This window comes from Lactuca saligna, chromosome 5, assembly GCF_052625555.1.
Source record: "Lactuca saligna cultivar CGN05327 chromosome 5, ASM5262555v1, whole genome shotgun sequence".
NCBI classification, from domain to species: Eukaryota; Viridiplantae; Streptophyta; class Magnoliopsida; order Asterales; family Asteraceae; genus Lactuca; species Lactuca saligna.
This window is the reverse complement of record NC_136421.1, coordinates 303,098,773-303,114,324: the sequence shown is the minus strand read 5'-3', so window position 1 is coordinate 303,114,324 and position 15,552 is coordinate 303,098,773.

The window sequence follows — 15,552 nt, the reverse complement described above, 5'->3', positions numbered from 1 at the left end:
TCCCGCCAGGTCCAGGATATGTGGGACTACCACTATCGCCACGGGCATTTCCCGCCGCCCGACCCTCCGATTTAGGTCCTTTCCACCCTTTCCTTAAGCATTGAGGACAATGCTTGTTCTTAAGCTTGGGGTGGGGCATTTCCCTTATTTTTTTCTACTCTTTTTCATGCATTTTTAGTTAGGTTGCATAACATATTAGTTTAAGTTAATTTGCATTCATATTTTTTTTTATTTTATTAAATTTCAAAAAGATTTTATTTTCTTCTTTTCCACTTTTTATTTTTGCATAACATTTAGCTTAAGACATTAGCATTCATGCATTTTTGTTGTCTGTTTATTCTCACCTCTCTTGGATGCCATGGAACAGGTTCATAGTTATTGTATCATTATTGGTCCAGGATCTTGTTGCTATCTCACCCATCGAACCGGGACCACTAGTTGCAGTTTGGGATTTCATACTTGGGATCAGATGCTGGTAGCTTAAAGGGGTAAGTGACCATGGACAGGTAGTTTTCATGAAGAATTATGCATACAATACTAACAACTGTAGGATATACTATAGCAATGGGTGTTCTTAGCCTTGCGGTCACTACCGCGGAGAGGATCACACTTGATCATGTTTGAACTGTTAGGATGAAGCATTGGTGCTTGTCCCCGAGTAGAATCCATATCCGGTCTCTTTACATCACCATATCTTTTTGCGATTTTCTTAGAATTTAGAGAGTCTTTTAGTCCACATTTGGACATTTTCATTATCTTTGAAAAACCACAAGTTTGAAGGAGCTTACATTACATCTTTATGCTCCACACATGGTCATTTTCATACTTAGGCCATTCGGATTATATCATTACCCTTTCGGTTCCACCTACACACCTTTGGGAACCAAATTTTGAGTCAAAGGGTTTTCTCATGAAAAAAAAAATAACAAAAACAAAAAAAAAAACAAAAAAAAAAAAAAAACAAAAAAAAAAAAAAAAAAAAAAAACAAAAACAAAAACAAAATGAAGCATGCAAATTTTCAGTTGCAACTATCTTAGATAGGTGGCCGGTTCAATTATTGAACAAATTTCCCAACATCTTGGTCACTCGGCGTTTGATATTCATTTATTTAGGTATGTTTTATTGTATATAGATCGAGTTGTTTTTCGCAAATTGGTGATGTTAGGGAGACTGTCGAGTCGGATACTACGGGAGGTTTGGGCCAACACCAAGTGAATCGATTCCTACAACGGTGCCCGAGCGATTAAACCTAGTTACACATGAGAGAAACCGACAAATGTGAGATCAGAGTGTACACTTAAAAAAGAGCTCCACCCGAGCCCATCCAGTTGCTTTCTCCCTACTACAGATGTTCTTCATTTTATACATGTTCCATTGAGGCTGTGACTGCTCATCCCTCCTTACTCACCTAAAGGAGTTGTCCTGGCTGTGGTTTATGGTTCCATTGTCATCGGATGAAAAAGTTGTGAGATAGCAGCGAAATCAATTCTGACCATGTTGAATAACGTCGAACAGGTTCCATGGTTCTATCCATTCTTTTTATTTCTAGGGTAGTTCATCCCATGTTCATTTAGTCTTGTCTTACTTGAGGACAAGTAAGGTTTAAGCTTGGGGTGATTTGATAGCTTCATTTTAATTACTTCTTTTTATAGTTTATTTTAGCATATTTCATTCATAATTTAGATAATTTCCATGCATATTTTCCTTTTTGTTATTTTATGACTATTTCGGGTACTCTCGAATCTTGTGAGCATAATTGCAGGTTTTCGGGTCTAGCGGAGCGGGAGTGTTCAGGACATATAGGAGGCGATGAGATTTGGTAGACAAAAATGATGTTGGGCTTGATGGGTAGTGGCGATGATGCATGGAGTGATCTTGATGATTATTTGAAGACTTGGAGAGAAATAAACTTTAAATTTGCAAGATGCGGGGGAATATTCAAGCGTACGTAAATTATTAATCGGGCGAATTCACGAGCTTTGGAGGATTTGGAGAGGTCAAATTGGGCTTAAAATGAAGAAAAACTTGAAGAAAATGGGCTAGGAGGTGATTGGATTCGATCTGTGCCAAGTGGGCTAAGCTATGGAGGCCCAAAACCTCAAAGATGCTACATCCAGGGACCACCCGCGCAACCCACCCGCGCAAGAGCACGCGGGTCGCGCAACCTCCTGCAGGGGCAATTTCGGAAATTCTTCTTTTGAGCTATTTGAGGAAGGTTGGTGCCCATCTTTTGAAAACTCTTGGACATCCGATTTTTGGAGATTCTCTCTGGAGTTTTGAAGACTTTTGAAGGCCAATAACCCTTGAAGAACATATATTTTTACCTCTTGATTCTTGCTTAATGTTTGGTACAATTTTCTCTAACTTTGTTTCTTTGTGTTTAGCCATGCTTGGCTAAACTAATCTTGGTTGACTTTTGGTTAATCCTTTGAACTTTTGTTGAATGTTGAAGAATCCATGAACATGTTCTTGAATCTTTATGGGAATGTTTTGTGTTTTAACATCTTATCATTACTTGTATGTTTTAGTTCATGAGTTTAAATGTGTTTGTGGTGATTAGTTGGCTAATTTCTTGATTAAGTAAAGGATCCTCAAATTAGCAAGCAACAAATGATTTTTGTGTTGTTTTTGCTTCACACAATCATAAAAACATTTCCTCCAACATGGTGGTGAAAGCATTTGACCCCTCTTGGATTTGGTGACTTTTTGGTTCTTAATGCTAGTTGACTTTCACTAATTACATGCTATTTGGAATTAGTGACTTTGACTAAGGAAATTGTTATGAGCTTCTCTAGCCATTTCAACAATTAAGAAAAGTCTAGGTAATCTCAAGCTCCTTGGATTACTATAGCCAAATTAAGGATTTAAATCAAAGTATTGCACCATTGGATTCTAATGATATGTTCATCAAAAGTCAAAGTGAGGAAACTTTAAGTCAACCATCTCTCCCTTATTGATTTACATCAAACTCTTATTTTTGTGGCATTTGTCTATTTAAATCATAGTTAATTCTAGTTTGTTTCAAGTATTTCAAAACACCAAAAACCCACCATTTTATTTTTATGTTCATTTTACAAGTATTTTTACAAAGAGATTTTTCATAGAGTTATAAATTGAACCAATCTCTGTGGATTCGATCCCTTTACCACTATACACTATTTTAGTGTGTAATATTTAGGGTTATTATTTGTGTTGGCCTCGACAACCACCAGTCACTCTTCACGAATACTTGTGAAAGGGGTGAGGGGCTATTGGACCTAATACATACCGATGTATGTGGACCCTTTAGATCGACCACGAAGGATGGGAACCGCTTCTATGTGACTTTTACCGATGATTATAGTAGATATGGGTATATCTATTTAATCAAGCAAAAGTCAGAAACCTTTGAAAAGTTCAAAGAGTTCAAGAATGAAGTGGAGAATCAATTGGGCAGGAAAATCAATATGCTTCGATCCGATCGAGGAGGAGAATACCTAAGTCTTGAATTCCACGATTATCTCAAGGAGTGTGGAATAGTTTCGCAATTGATGCCTCCTAGGACACCGCAGTTGAATGGTGTGGTAGAAAGGCGTAATCGAACCTTATTGGATAATGGTTCGCTCTATGATGAGTCGTGCTTCACTACCTATCTTCTTTTGGGGGTATGCCTTAGAGACTGCCGCCCATTTCCTTAACCGAGTCCCTACTAAGAAGGTTGCCAAAACACCTCACGAGATGTGGACGGGGAAAGCTCCTTCGTTGGCACATATCAAGGTTTGGGGTTGCGAGGCTTTCGTAAGACGAGATACTCACGACAAACTCGAACCTCGAAGTGAGCGATGTATTTTCATCAGCTACCCGCAGACATCCTTTGGATATCTCTTCTATAGACCGAAGGACAACGTTGTCTTTGTTGCGAGGAGAGGAGTTTTCCGAGAGCGAGAACTCATAAGCCAAGGAGACAGTGGGAGGCAAATCGAACTTCAAGAGATTTAAGAGTCGATAGATGAAGGAACCTCTACCGCTGGCACTCAACCCGAGGAGGAAACTCCGGTTGAACCGAGTGACGAGTCCTTACCTCTTAGACGTTCCGATAGAGTTAGAGTTCATCCCCAGTTTTATGGTTTTCATATTACTACCGAAGGGGACACGTATATTAGTGATGGTACACTAGTAGATCTTGATGAACCTAATAGCTATAAGGAAGCCATGGCAGGCCCGGAGTCTGCGAAATGGAAAGAGGCAATGGATAGCGAGATCCAATCCATGTACAATAACCAAGTTTGGAATTTGGTTGATTATGTGCCCGGACGTAAGACCGTTGGGTGCAAATGGATCTTCAAGAAGAAGACCGACGTGGATGGGAACGTACACACGTATAAAGCGCGATTGGTTGCGAAGGGCTTTACTCAAACTCCAGGAGTTGACTATGATGAGACCTTATCACCAGTTGCGAAGATTAAATCTACTAGAGTGATGCTAGCAATTGCCGCATTTCATGATTATGAAATTTGGCAAATGGATGTCAAGACCGCCTTCCTTAACGGAAAGTTGGCTGAGAATGTTTACATGGCTTAGCCAGAGGGGTTTGTGAATCCGAAGCATCCAAATAGAGTGTGTAATCTTGAGAAGTCCATTTATGGACTTAAGCACGCGTCTCGCAGATGGAATCTTTGCTTCGATGAGAAAGTCAAAGAGTTTGGATTTGTACGAAGCGAAGATGAATCTTGTGTATATGTCAAAGCCAGTGGGAGTATAGTAAGCTTCCTCGTTCTATATGTTGATGACATATTACTCATAGGAAACGACATCCCGACTCTGCAGGAAGTCAAGTCCTGGCTCAGGAAGTGTTTCGCTATGAAGGACCTCGGAGAGGCTTCTTACATTTTGGGAATAAGGATAGTAAGAGAAAGAAGTAAGAGACTAGTTGGACTTAGTCAAAATACTTACTTAGAGAAGGTACTAAAACGTTTTAGTATGGAAAACTCAAAGAAGGGAGAACTACCGATACAAGGAAATGCCAAGTTGTGTAAGACTCAAAGTCTGAGTACTGAAGCTGAATAGCAGAAATGAGCCGAGTATCGTACGCTTCCACAGTTGGCTCAATTATGTACGCTATGACTTGTACTCGCCCTGATGTAGCCTTCGCTTTGAGCATGGTTAGCAGATATCAAGGGAACCCTGGAAAAGCACATTGGATTGCGGTAAAGAACATCCTTAAGTACCTTCGGAGGACGAAAGAATGGTTCTTAGTCCTTGGAGGGAGTGATGACTTGAAGGTGCGAGGGTATAGTGATGCCAGTTTTCAGACCGATAGGGACAACTACCGTTCGCAGTCGGGCTGGGTCTTTACCCTAAATGGAGGAGCAGTAACTTGGAAAAGTTCCAAGAAAGAAACCGTAGCTGATTCAACGTGCGAATCAGAGTACATCGCAATGAGCGAAGCGTCGAAGGAGGCAATATGGCTAAAGAACTTCATCGGTGATCTTGGAGTTGTGCCTGCCATAAAGGAGCCCATGGATATTTTCTGTGATAACGAAGGTGCGGTTGCCTTGACCAAGGAACCGAGGGATCATGGTAGATCAAGACATATCGACAGAAAATATCACTTCATTAGACATCGTGTAGAACAAGGACAACTCATAGTTAAGAGGATATCATTAGAAGGTAACCCAACAGATCCGCTTACGAAGGGACTGAGTAGGGTTAAGCACTTGCAGCATGCTAGGAGTATTGGGCTGAAGGATGATATTAGTATATATTAGATAGTATTAGAAACGCATAATAGATAAATGTAATTAACATTTGGTGATTAAATAAAGGAGTTTTATTTATGAGTAATGTTACTGTCTTATGTTAATCATTTAACTATTGTTTCACTTTGCATGTTTTGACTTCCAGAATAATTGAATTTATGAAGAATAATCGAATTGTTCAAATTGTCCACAATCGTTCATATGTTGGAAGTAGATATGAATGAAGATTGTCATGAATTGGTGTGTAGATTGTTTAAATGGTGTTAGACATAGCAAAGGGTTGCTGCAACGTTCATGAGTGCTTATGAACTGGTTTTGAGCATTGGAACAAACCCGCGCTTGCTGGAATCACTTTATGGAATACGATATAAAAGGTGATCGCAAGACGATAATATCATATAGTCTTAAAACCTAGATATATGGTTTATTATTTGTTAATTGATTGTACATTGATAATGCGAAAACGCATCAGTAACTCGGTGTTATAAAACGCATTGTTGTGTATAGTTGGTTAATGAATAAGTAAATGCATATAAGTCGAAGTTTATCTGTAACTTTTATCAAAAGGTAAAAGCGATATCTTGGCCACTCGATGATTTTATTTGACTTATGTGCTGGGCCCGGTCAGAACTGAATTGATGTGTTTGATTAAGTTCTATGTCGAATAAATCGGAGATCGAGAAATCAAATGCTAGACTAACCATTCCATAGGATTGTCAGCATGATATCTAACAGAGGACTGTACGATCCCTTATCTAAAGGACAAGATTGATTAGATCAGAGTTTGACAGCGTCTTTGAGAGCTACGATTGCAAACCGAATTGTACTTGTATAGTTACTAGACTTATCCAAGTGGGAGACTGTTGGAATAGTGTCTAAGGCTGCAACTATATTAGGCAAGTATTTGACCCGGTTGTGCATGGTCCTTTTGGGTTGCCTTCACCATAGCAACTTGATGGATGATTTGTTAAGAGAGAGTAAATATTATAAGGAATAATATATGGTTATTTGATTAATATAAGTCATAGATTAATTGGAATTAATTTGGTGACTTAAAGAGATTAATTAAATAAGAGGGTATAAACTGTCAATTGTTTGATAGTTACACTTTAGACTATAAATCCTTATCCAAGATAGGATGGACGATTTCTAGGGCTTGGATAAGCCAAAAATCGTCCATAGGGTTATCAAGGAAAGGATGTGGATTAACTTAAAGTCTAAGTTATCCAATTAGGGTTAAAGCTGTAATCCTTAAGGAGTCTACAAGTATAAATAGACCCTAGGGGTGAGGGAATTCTATACACCATCTAAAGTAGAGATACTCTGGCCGAATTCCTCCCCTCTCCTCTCTCCTAAATCATCTTTCTTGCTATTGGTGTTTATAAGCCATTAGAGGAGTGACATTTGTCACTCTAGAAGCTCCAAGACAACAAGATCAACAAGGAATTCAAAGGTATGGTTCTAGATCTATTTCAATGTTGTTATTTAACCTAATTAGGCATTAGAAGTCTTGGATTCAAAGCATGTTTAATTAGAAAGCCTAGATCCGAGCATTAGGGTTTTGCATGCGCACATAGGAAAGTTCTTATGGCTAAAACCCATCATCAACCACTACAACTTTCTTCGTAGATATTGGGTTTATTTAAAGTTTATTTTTAACGCTTATTTTTATCCTTTATTATTATTTAATAAAAATTAAGTATAAAACACGTAAATTCACATAATTCATTTATAATACTTCAAAACGAATTACAATGGTTGACCTAGACTATTGCTTCATCATTAATGATTTAGCCCAAAAACACGGGCATTATAGTAAGCAAGTAAATAAACATCATACACAAATCACCGATCTAGCCTCCGCCTAACACATATGATAATTATCTCTAATTAACAATTTAATCACAACTCTAAATAAACCAAACTCTCTTCTCTCTCTAACTCTTGGGATAGGTAAAAGACCATTTTACCCCTCCATGGTCCCCATAATCCTTGTCTTGACCAATCCCTAAAGTCAACAGAAGTCAACACTCGAGTCAACAGTCCATGTTGACCCGACTCATCGAGTGCATCTATGTGCCTCGTCGAGTCCCCTCGTTCCTTCATAAATGTCATGAAAATCCAACTTAACTCGTAGAATTGTCTCATCAACTCACTGAGTTACTCATGTCCAGACTCGTCGGGGAAAACCATGGCCGACTCGTCGAACCGGCTCATCAACTCGTTAAGTCCCTTAAGTCTATTTGCTCATTCAGACATTTTAAGGCAGAGTTACAACCCCAAACTCTAGATCTAGCCTCTCAAGGCTGAGATACCACGTAAAGTTGCAAGCTTTACATCCATGCATGGCACTTAGGGCCTTAAATGCCAAAAAAAAGTTCCATTTAGGGTCCTAAGCATAAAAGCTCTCCTCTAGCTTGATAAATCTTGGACCTTTGGGCTTAAGGGACCTCACAAGGTCAAGATCTTAAGTCTCAATATCTTGGCAAGCTCAAAATGATCATAATTCTCAAGGAAAGATGTAAAAATCCCTAAAACTCCTTAAACACGAGATCTAATAAAGTAATGAAGAAGGTGGTGACTTTTACCTTCAAATAGAAGCTAAGGATGGATAAACATTGGATCCAACAATCCCTTCTCGTTCCAAGCCTTGATACTCTTCTCTTCTCTTCTAAAAGTGCAAAAAAATGCCCAAGATTAGCTTTTTTTTTTTTTTTATTTTTATTTTTTATCTTAGATCACTCTAGACGATTAGGGTTTCACACAGGGAGTAAGGTGACTAGTGAGGCAGAAATGAGGGCTTAAGGTCCTTTAAATAGGACAAAACCCCGGAGAATTAGGGTTTCCTCTCACAACGCCAACTCATCGAGTTGGTCCCTCCAACTCGTCGAGTTGGTCGTAAACCCACGTGGCCAAAACTGTCTCTATTCAACAAGTTGGGGACTCCAACTCGTCGAGTTGCTCAATAAAAAACATAAAGATTGTAAAAATATAATACATGGGAGTCGGGATGTTACGATTCTCCCGCAGTAGAATTAGACTTCGCCCTCGAATTCATGCTCCGGAAACAACTATGGGTACTGCTTGCGCATCTCGGACTCTAGCTCCCACGTCCACTCGAATTCCTTCTAATGTTTCCACTAGACCTGAACGACGAGCACCTCTTCATTCCTCAAAACTTTCACCTTCCTACCACCGTCGTCTCATCGGCTACATACTTCCTCAGCTGAGGCATGTGGAAGGTGTTATGAATCTGGCTCAACTTTGTAGGTAGATGCAACCGCTAAGCTACCTTACCTACTCGGTCAATCACTCTGATAGGACCAATGTATCTAGGGACCAGATTGCACTATTTCTTGAATCGAATCACCCCCTTCCATGGGAATACCTTCAGTAGGACAAAGTCTCCGACCTGGAACTCTAGCTCGAATCGTCACCGGTCTGCGTAACTCTTCTAGTGGCTATGGGATGTCACTAACCTCTATATGACCTGCTAAATCTCCTCGGTCATCTTGAGCACTATCTCAGTGCCACCCATCACTCCCTGCCCTACCTCTCCCCAACAGATGGGAGTATGACACCTATTCCCATATAAGAGCTCGAAGGGAGGCATACTGATACTGGAATGATGGTTGTTGTATGAAATTTTTTTTGGGTTTTGAGCATTCTAACACTTCCTAAGTGTACATGCAACCCTGATAACCTTGGATCTATGTTTGTCTAATTATCATGCAAAGTTGAATTCCAAGGCTATATTTCTATCTAGCATACATGGGGAACAATTTTAACTTGAATGATAGATAGAATAACTTACCTTGTTGTTGCTTATGTTCCTTGAAACCTTATGAGCCTAGCACCCCAAGTGTGATGCCTCAAATGCTTCACACAACACCAAATGCTCTTGGAAAGACTTTTGAGAGAATGCACACTACTTGAAATCGGCCTAGCCCTCTTGTTTCACATGTGTGTAGCCGATTTTGGTGGAGAATATGATTCTTATATAGTGTTGACACATCTAGGGTTACACCATGTAAACCCTAATGTGTCATGACTCTTCATTTCCATGACCCATGGGTTTGTAACTCCCATGGAGCATCCTATGGGTGGAACCCAACTTGATAATCCATGGAGCCTCTTAGCCCACTATACAAGATATGGATGATTTACATAATCAACCCATATATTTAATTAGTTATCTTTTGATCACTTAATTAATTCTCAATTAATTCTTGATCAAACTAATCAAATAATATTATTAATATATTAGAACTTATCGTATATTAATAATCTCCAAGTGTTATTTCTCTCATTTAGTCTATCCAATTGCATGGTGCCATGCAACGCAAATGGACCATGGCAGGTCGGGTCAAGTACATACCAGAAATAGTTATGGACTTAGACACCTTATCCAACAGTCTCCCACTTGGATAAGTCTAATAACTATTACTGCAAGTATGACTTCAGGAACCGATCGACAATCGTAGCTCTTTTCAAGGTTTCTCGGAACTGAGAAGATGATGGTACACCATTTAAGATAAGTGACCATATAATCCTCTGTTCTAGATATCAATCGGACAAATACATGGAACAATGTCTTACTTATTTTCCAACAGTTTGTTTCCCGATTTCCGATTTGTTTGACAAAGAACTTAATTGAACACATCAACTTAGTTCTGACCGGGCCCGGTACATAGGTCAAAACAAAATCATCGAGGGGCCCAGATATCAGCTTCTAATCTAAGAAGGAATAGATAAACTTCGACTCATATGTTTGTTCTACCACTCATTGAATTACACACAAAAGCACGATTTATAACATCGAGTTACCAATGCGTTTTCGTACAATCAATGCATAACCAACTTGTAAGTAACAAATCATATCTCTAGGTTTGAAGACTTATATGATATTACCGTCTCACGATCACTCGAGATAGAATTCCATGAAGTGATTCCAGTGAGCGTGGGTTGAGTCCAATGCTCAGAACTTATGAGCACTCATGATTGTTGTAGCCTTGTCTAACACCTTAGACCTCTGCAACCAATCATGGCAGTCTTGATTCATACCTACTTCCGACATATGGCCGACTGTGGAGGTTTGAATAATATGTTATACCAAACAAAATTATTCTGGAAGTCAAAACATGCAAAAGAAATATAGTAAACGATTGACAATAGATAGCAACACTTTACTCATAATAAAACACCTTTTATTCATCATCTAATGTCAATTACACTTTACAAATTTCGAGGTTATCTAACTACTAAATCTAATATCATCCCTCAGCCCTATGCGCCGAGCATGCTGGAGATGCTTAACCCGAGTCAGTCTCTTCGTGAGGGGATCTGCTGGGTTCTCAACCGATGATACCCTCTTTGCCACGAGGAGTCCTTCTATTATTCGATGTCTAATAAAATGGTATCTTCTGTCGATGTGTCTGGATCTCCCGTGATCCCTTGGTTCCTTGGCTAAGGCAATAGCGCTTTCACTATCACAGAAAATTTCCATTGGCTCTTTAATAGTTGGTACAAGTCCAAGGTCTCCGATGCAGTTCTTTAGCCATATAGCCTCCTTTGCCGCCTCGCTCGCTGCAATATACTCTGATTCGCAAGTTGAATCAGCCACTGTCTCTTTCTTGGAACTCTTCCAAGAAATTGCTCCTCCGTTTAGGGTAAAGACCCAGCCCGACTGAGAGCGGAAATTATCCCTATCAGTCTGGAAGCTAGCATCACTATACCCTACAACTCTCAAGTCATCACTCCCACCGAGGGTAAGGACCCAGTCCTTAGTCCTTCGTAGGTACTTGAGAATATTCTTTACTGCAGTCCAGTGTGCCTTCCCAGGGTTCCACTGAAACCTGCTAACCATGCTCAGGGCAAAGGTTACATCAGGTCGAGTACACATCATAGCATACATGATCGATCCTACAGCCGAAGCATAAGGTATTCGACTCATTTCTGCTATCTTAGCCTCAGTTCTAGGGCTTTGTATCTTACTCAATTTGGCGTTACTCTGGATGGGTAACTCTCCTTTCTTGGAGTCCTGCATGCTGAATCTCTTCAGCACCTTATCCAAGTAGGTACTCTGACTAAGTCCAATTAGTCTTTTACTCCGATCTCTCAAGATCCTTATCCCTAAAATATAGGCAGTTTCACCAAGGTCCTTCATAGCGAAACACTTCCCAAGCCAGGACTTTACTTCCTGCAGGGTTGGAATGTCGTTTCCTATGAGTAGTATGTCATCCATAACAATACCAAAAAGCTAACAATACTCCCACTAGCCTTGAAATACACACAAGATTCATCTTCACTCCTAGAAAAGCCAAATTCCTTGACCTTTTCATCAAACCAAAGATTCCATCTGCGAGGTGCTTGCTTTAATCCATAGATGGATTTCTCAAGCTTACACACTCTATTAGGGTACTCGCTGCTGACAAAACCTTCTAGCTGACTCATGTAAACATCTTCAACCAACTTTCCATTAAGGAAAGCAGTTTTGACATCCATCTACCAAATTTCATGGTCATGAAATGCGGCTATGGCTAACATAACCCTAATAGACTTAATCTTGGCTACTGGAGAAAAGGTCTCATCATAATCCACTCTAGGAATTTGAGAGAAGCCCTTTGCGACCAGTCGAGCCTTATAAGTGTGTACATTACCATCCATGTCGGTCTTCTTCTTGAAGATCCATTTGCACCCTACTGTCTTACGACCTGGTACATTCTCAACCAAGTTCCAAACTTGATTGTCATACATGGATTGTATCTCGCTATCCATAGCCTCTTTCCATTTAGCAGACTCGGGGCCTGCCATGGCTTCCTCGTAGTTGTTAGGGTCATCTTGACTTACTAGTGTCCCATCACTAATGAGGGTCTCACCTTCTGCAGTAATATGGAATCCATAGTAATGCTCAGGTGCACTCCTAACTCTCGTGGAACGCCTCAGAGGTACAGATTCGTTAATTGGCTCAGCAGGAGTTTCCTCCTCAAGTTGAGGGCTAGAGTTTGAACTTCCTTTACCACTTGAATCTTGAATTTCTTCAAGATCAATTTGCCTCCCACTATCTCCTTGGCTTATAAACTCTCTTTCTCGAAAGACTCCTCTTCTTGCTACAAAGACCACATTATCACTAGGTCTGTAGAAGAGGTAACCAAAGGATTGCTGTGGGTAGCTGATGAAAATACACCTCTCGCTTCAAGGTTCGAGCTTCTCATGAGTCTCGCATCTCACGAAGGCCTCGCAACCCCAAATCTTGATGTGGTCTAGTTTGGGTACTTTACCAGTCCACATCTCGTGAGGAGTTTTGGCAACTTTCTTTGTAGGGACTAGATTAAGGATATGGGAGGCAGTCTCTAAGGCATACCCCCAGAATGAGATTGGTAGCGAAGCTCGACTCATCATGGAATGAACCATGTCTAACAAGGTTCGATTACACCTCTCAGCCACACCATTCAACTGCGGTGTCCTGGGAGGTGTCGATTGTGAGACAATCCCACATTCCCTTAGATAGTCGAGGAACTCTAAACTAAGATACTCACTACCTCGATCGGATCGAAGCATCTTAATGTTCCTGCCTAATTGATTCTCAACTTCCTGTTTAAATTCCTTAAACCTTTCGAAAGTCTCTGACTTATGCTTGATTAAGTAGACATATCCATATCTACTGTAATCATCAGTAAAGTCAAATAATAACGATTAGCAACCCTTATGGCATGTTTGAATGGTCCACACACATCCGTGTGTACAAGGTCCAACAAACCTTCACCCCTCTCACACAAGCATGTGAGGGGTGACTTCGTCATTTTTCCAAGTAAGCATGATTCGCAACTATCATTTGACTTTAGGTCAAACGACTCCAATACTCCATCCTTTTGGAGTTGGCCTATGCGTTTCTTGCTTATATGTCCAAGACGACAATGCCATAATGATGCTTTATCCAAGTTATTATTATTAAGAGAATCAATACACAAAACATTATGTCCTAAGTTATCTACAACAGATACAGCTTCATACACACCATCACAAGATAATGCTTTAAAATAAAGAACATTATTAAAGAAAGCATTAATCGAACCAACTTCATTATCAAATGAAAAGGTGAAACCTTGTTTATACAATGCATGAAAGGAAATAATATTTCTTGCCATTTCTGGAGAATAACAACATTTATTCAAATCTAAATTTAACCCACTACTTAGCGATAAAGTATAAACTCCAATCTTGGTGATAGGTGTAACTTTCCTATTCCCCATGATTAAGTTTATTCTTCCTTGCTCCACATTCTCACTTCTTCTTAGTCCCTGCAAGTCACAACAAATGTGAATACCACAACCGGTATCAAGGACCAAAGATTTAGAATGGGGTGAGTTATTAGAAATGATAGTGTAAATACCTGCATGGTTGGGTTTAACTTTCCCATCCTTCACATCTTGCTAGTATTTTGGGCAGTTTCGCTTCCAATGTGATTTTTCATGGCAATAGAAGCATTCAGCCTCTTTTGGGTCAGAAGAAGGAGTGACGAAACCTTTCTTGGTTCCACTTGAAGAAGGGGCATCAAGGGTCCTAACCTTGGTACCCTTCGAAGAACTCTTTCTCTTCTTCCCTCGACTTTTCCCGATTGCCAAAACCGGAGTGGAGTTTGGAGTAGGAGTGTTAACAACCGACTTCCCCTTAAGACCTGATTCTGCGGTCTTAAGAAGTCCTTGAAGTTTGCTGAGTGTGACCTCTTCCTTATTCATGTGATATGTCATGCAGAATTGATCATAACACGATGGTAAGGAGCGCAAAATTATATCTATTGCAAGCTCCTCAGGGAAGTTCACATTAAGCTTCAGCAATCGATCCACATACCTATGCATTTTCTGCATGTGGCTCATGACGGAATTCCCGTCCTTCATCATGGTTGTTATCATGGAGCAGATGATTTCGTACCTCTCTGGTCGTGCACTTTGATGGTATCTTTCCATCAAATCTTGGTGCATTTCATAAGGGTAGAAATCCTCATAGGACTTTTGGAGTTCCGCTATCATCGTGGCCATCATGATGCATGCTACTTTCGTAGCATCCCTTTCATGTGCCTGAAAGTCAGCGATCTCCTGAGGAGTTGCAGTGGTCTCATCAATCTCCTTAAGCTCCTTGTCAAGGACATATTCTTTGTCCTCGTAGCGGGTAATCATCCTGATGTTTCTGATCCACTCATTGAAGTTGGATCCATCAAAAGTGACTTTCCCACACAAGTTCATAAGGGTAAAGGAGCCATTAGGATTAGAGCCAGAAGCAGCATTGTTTGAAGACATCTAAAGGAAGAGGACAAGATTAGTTTAGATATTAAGAGAGTCCTTAATAAAACACCCAAATTTAATATTAAGGCTAGGATCCAATCACAATATATTATAACTTAGAAGAGGTATGACGTAATCCAAGCTATAACATATTTGAAAGGTATGTGAATGACGATTCACCAATTTCCACCACGAAAACCGAAATATTAGATATTAGGTTTTTGATTGTTTCTTAGAAATTCCTAGATTCTTTGAGATTCAATGAACTTTTCAAAGGCATGTTTTAATCTCGAGTGTGCCCTCCAAGTTTTGTGACTGGGATACCGAGGATCACAAAACGAGGTGTGAAGTAACCATGCAAATCACTTGGTACCCTTAAAGTTTATCACTCAATCGATGTGCCGGTAAACCACACATGCTCCACCGATACTATAATAAACCTTAAGTCACCCTTTACCTACCTTGTTAAGTCCAAGTTAGTGTGCCGGTTAACCACACACGCTCCACCAACGACTTAAACAAAGTGTAAAGT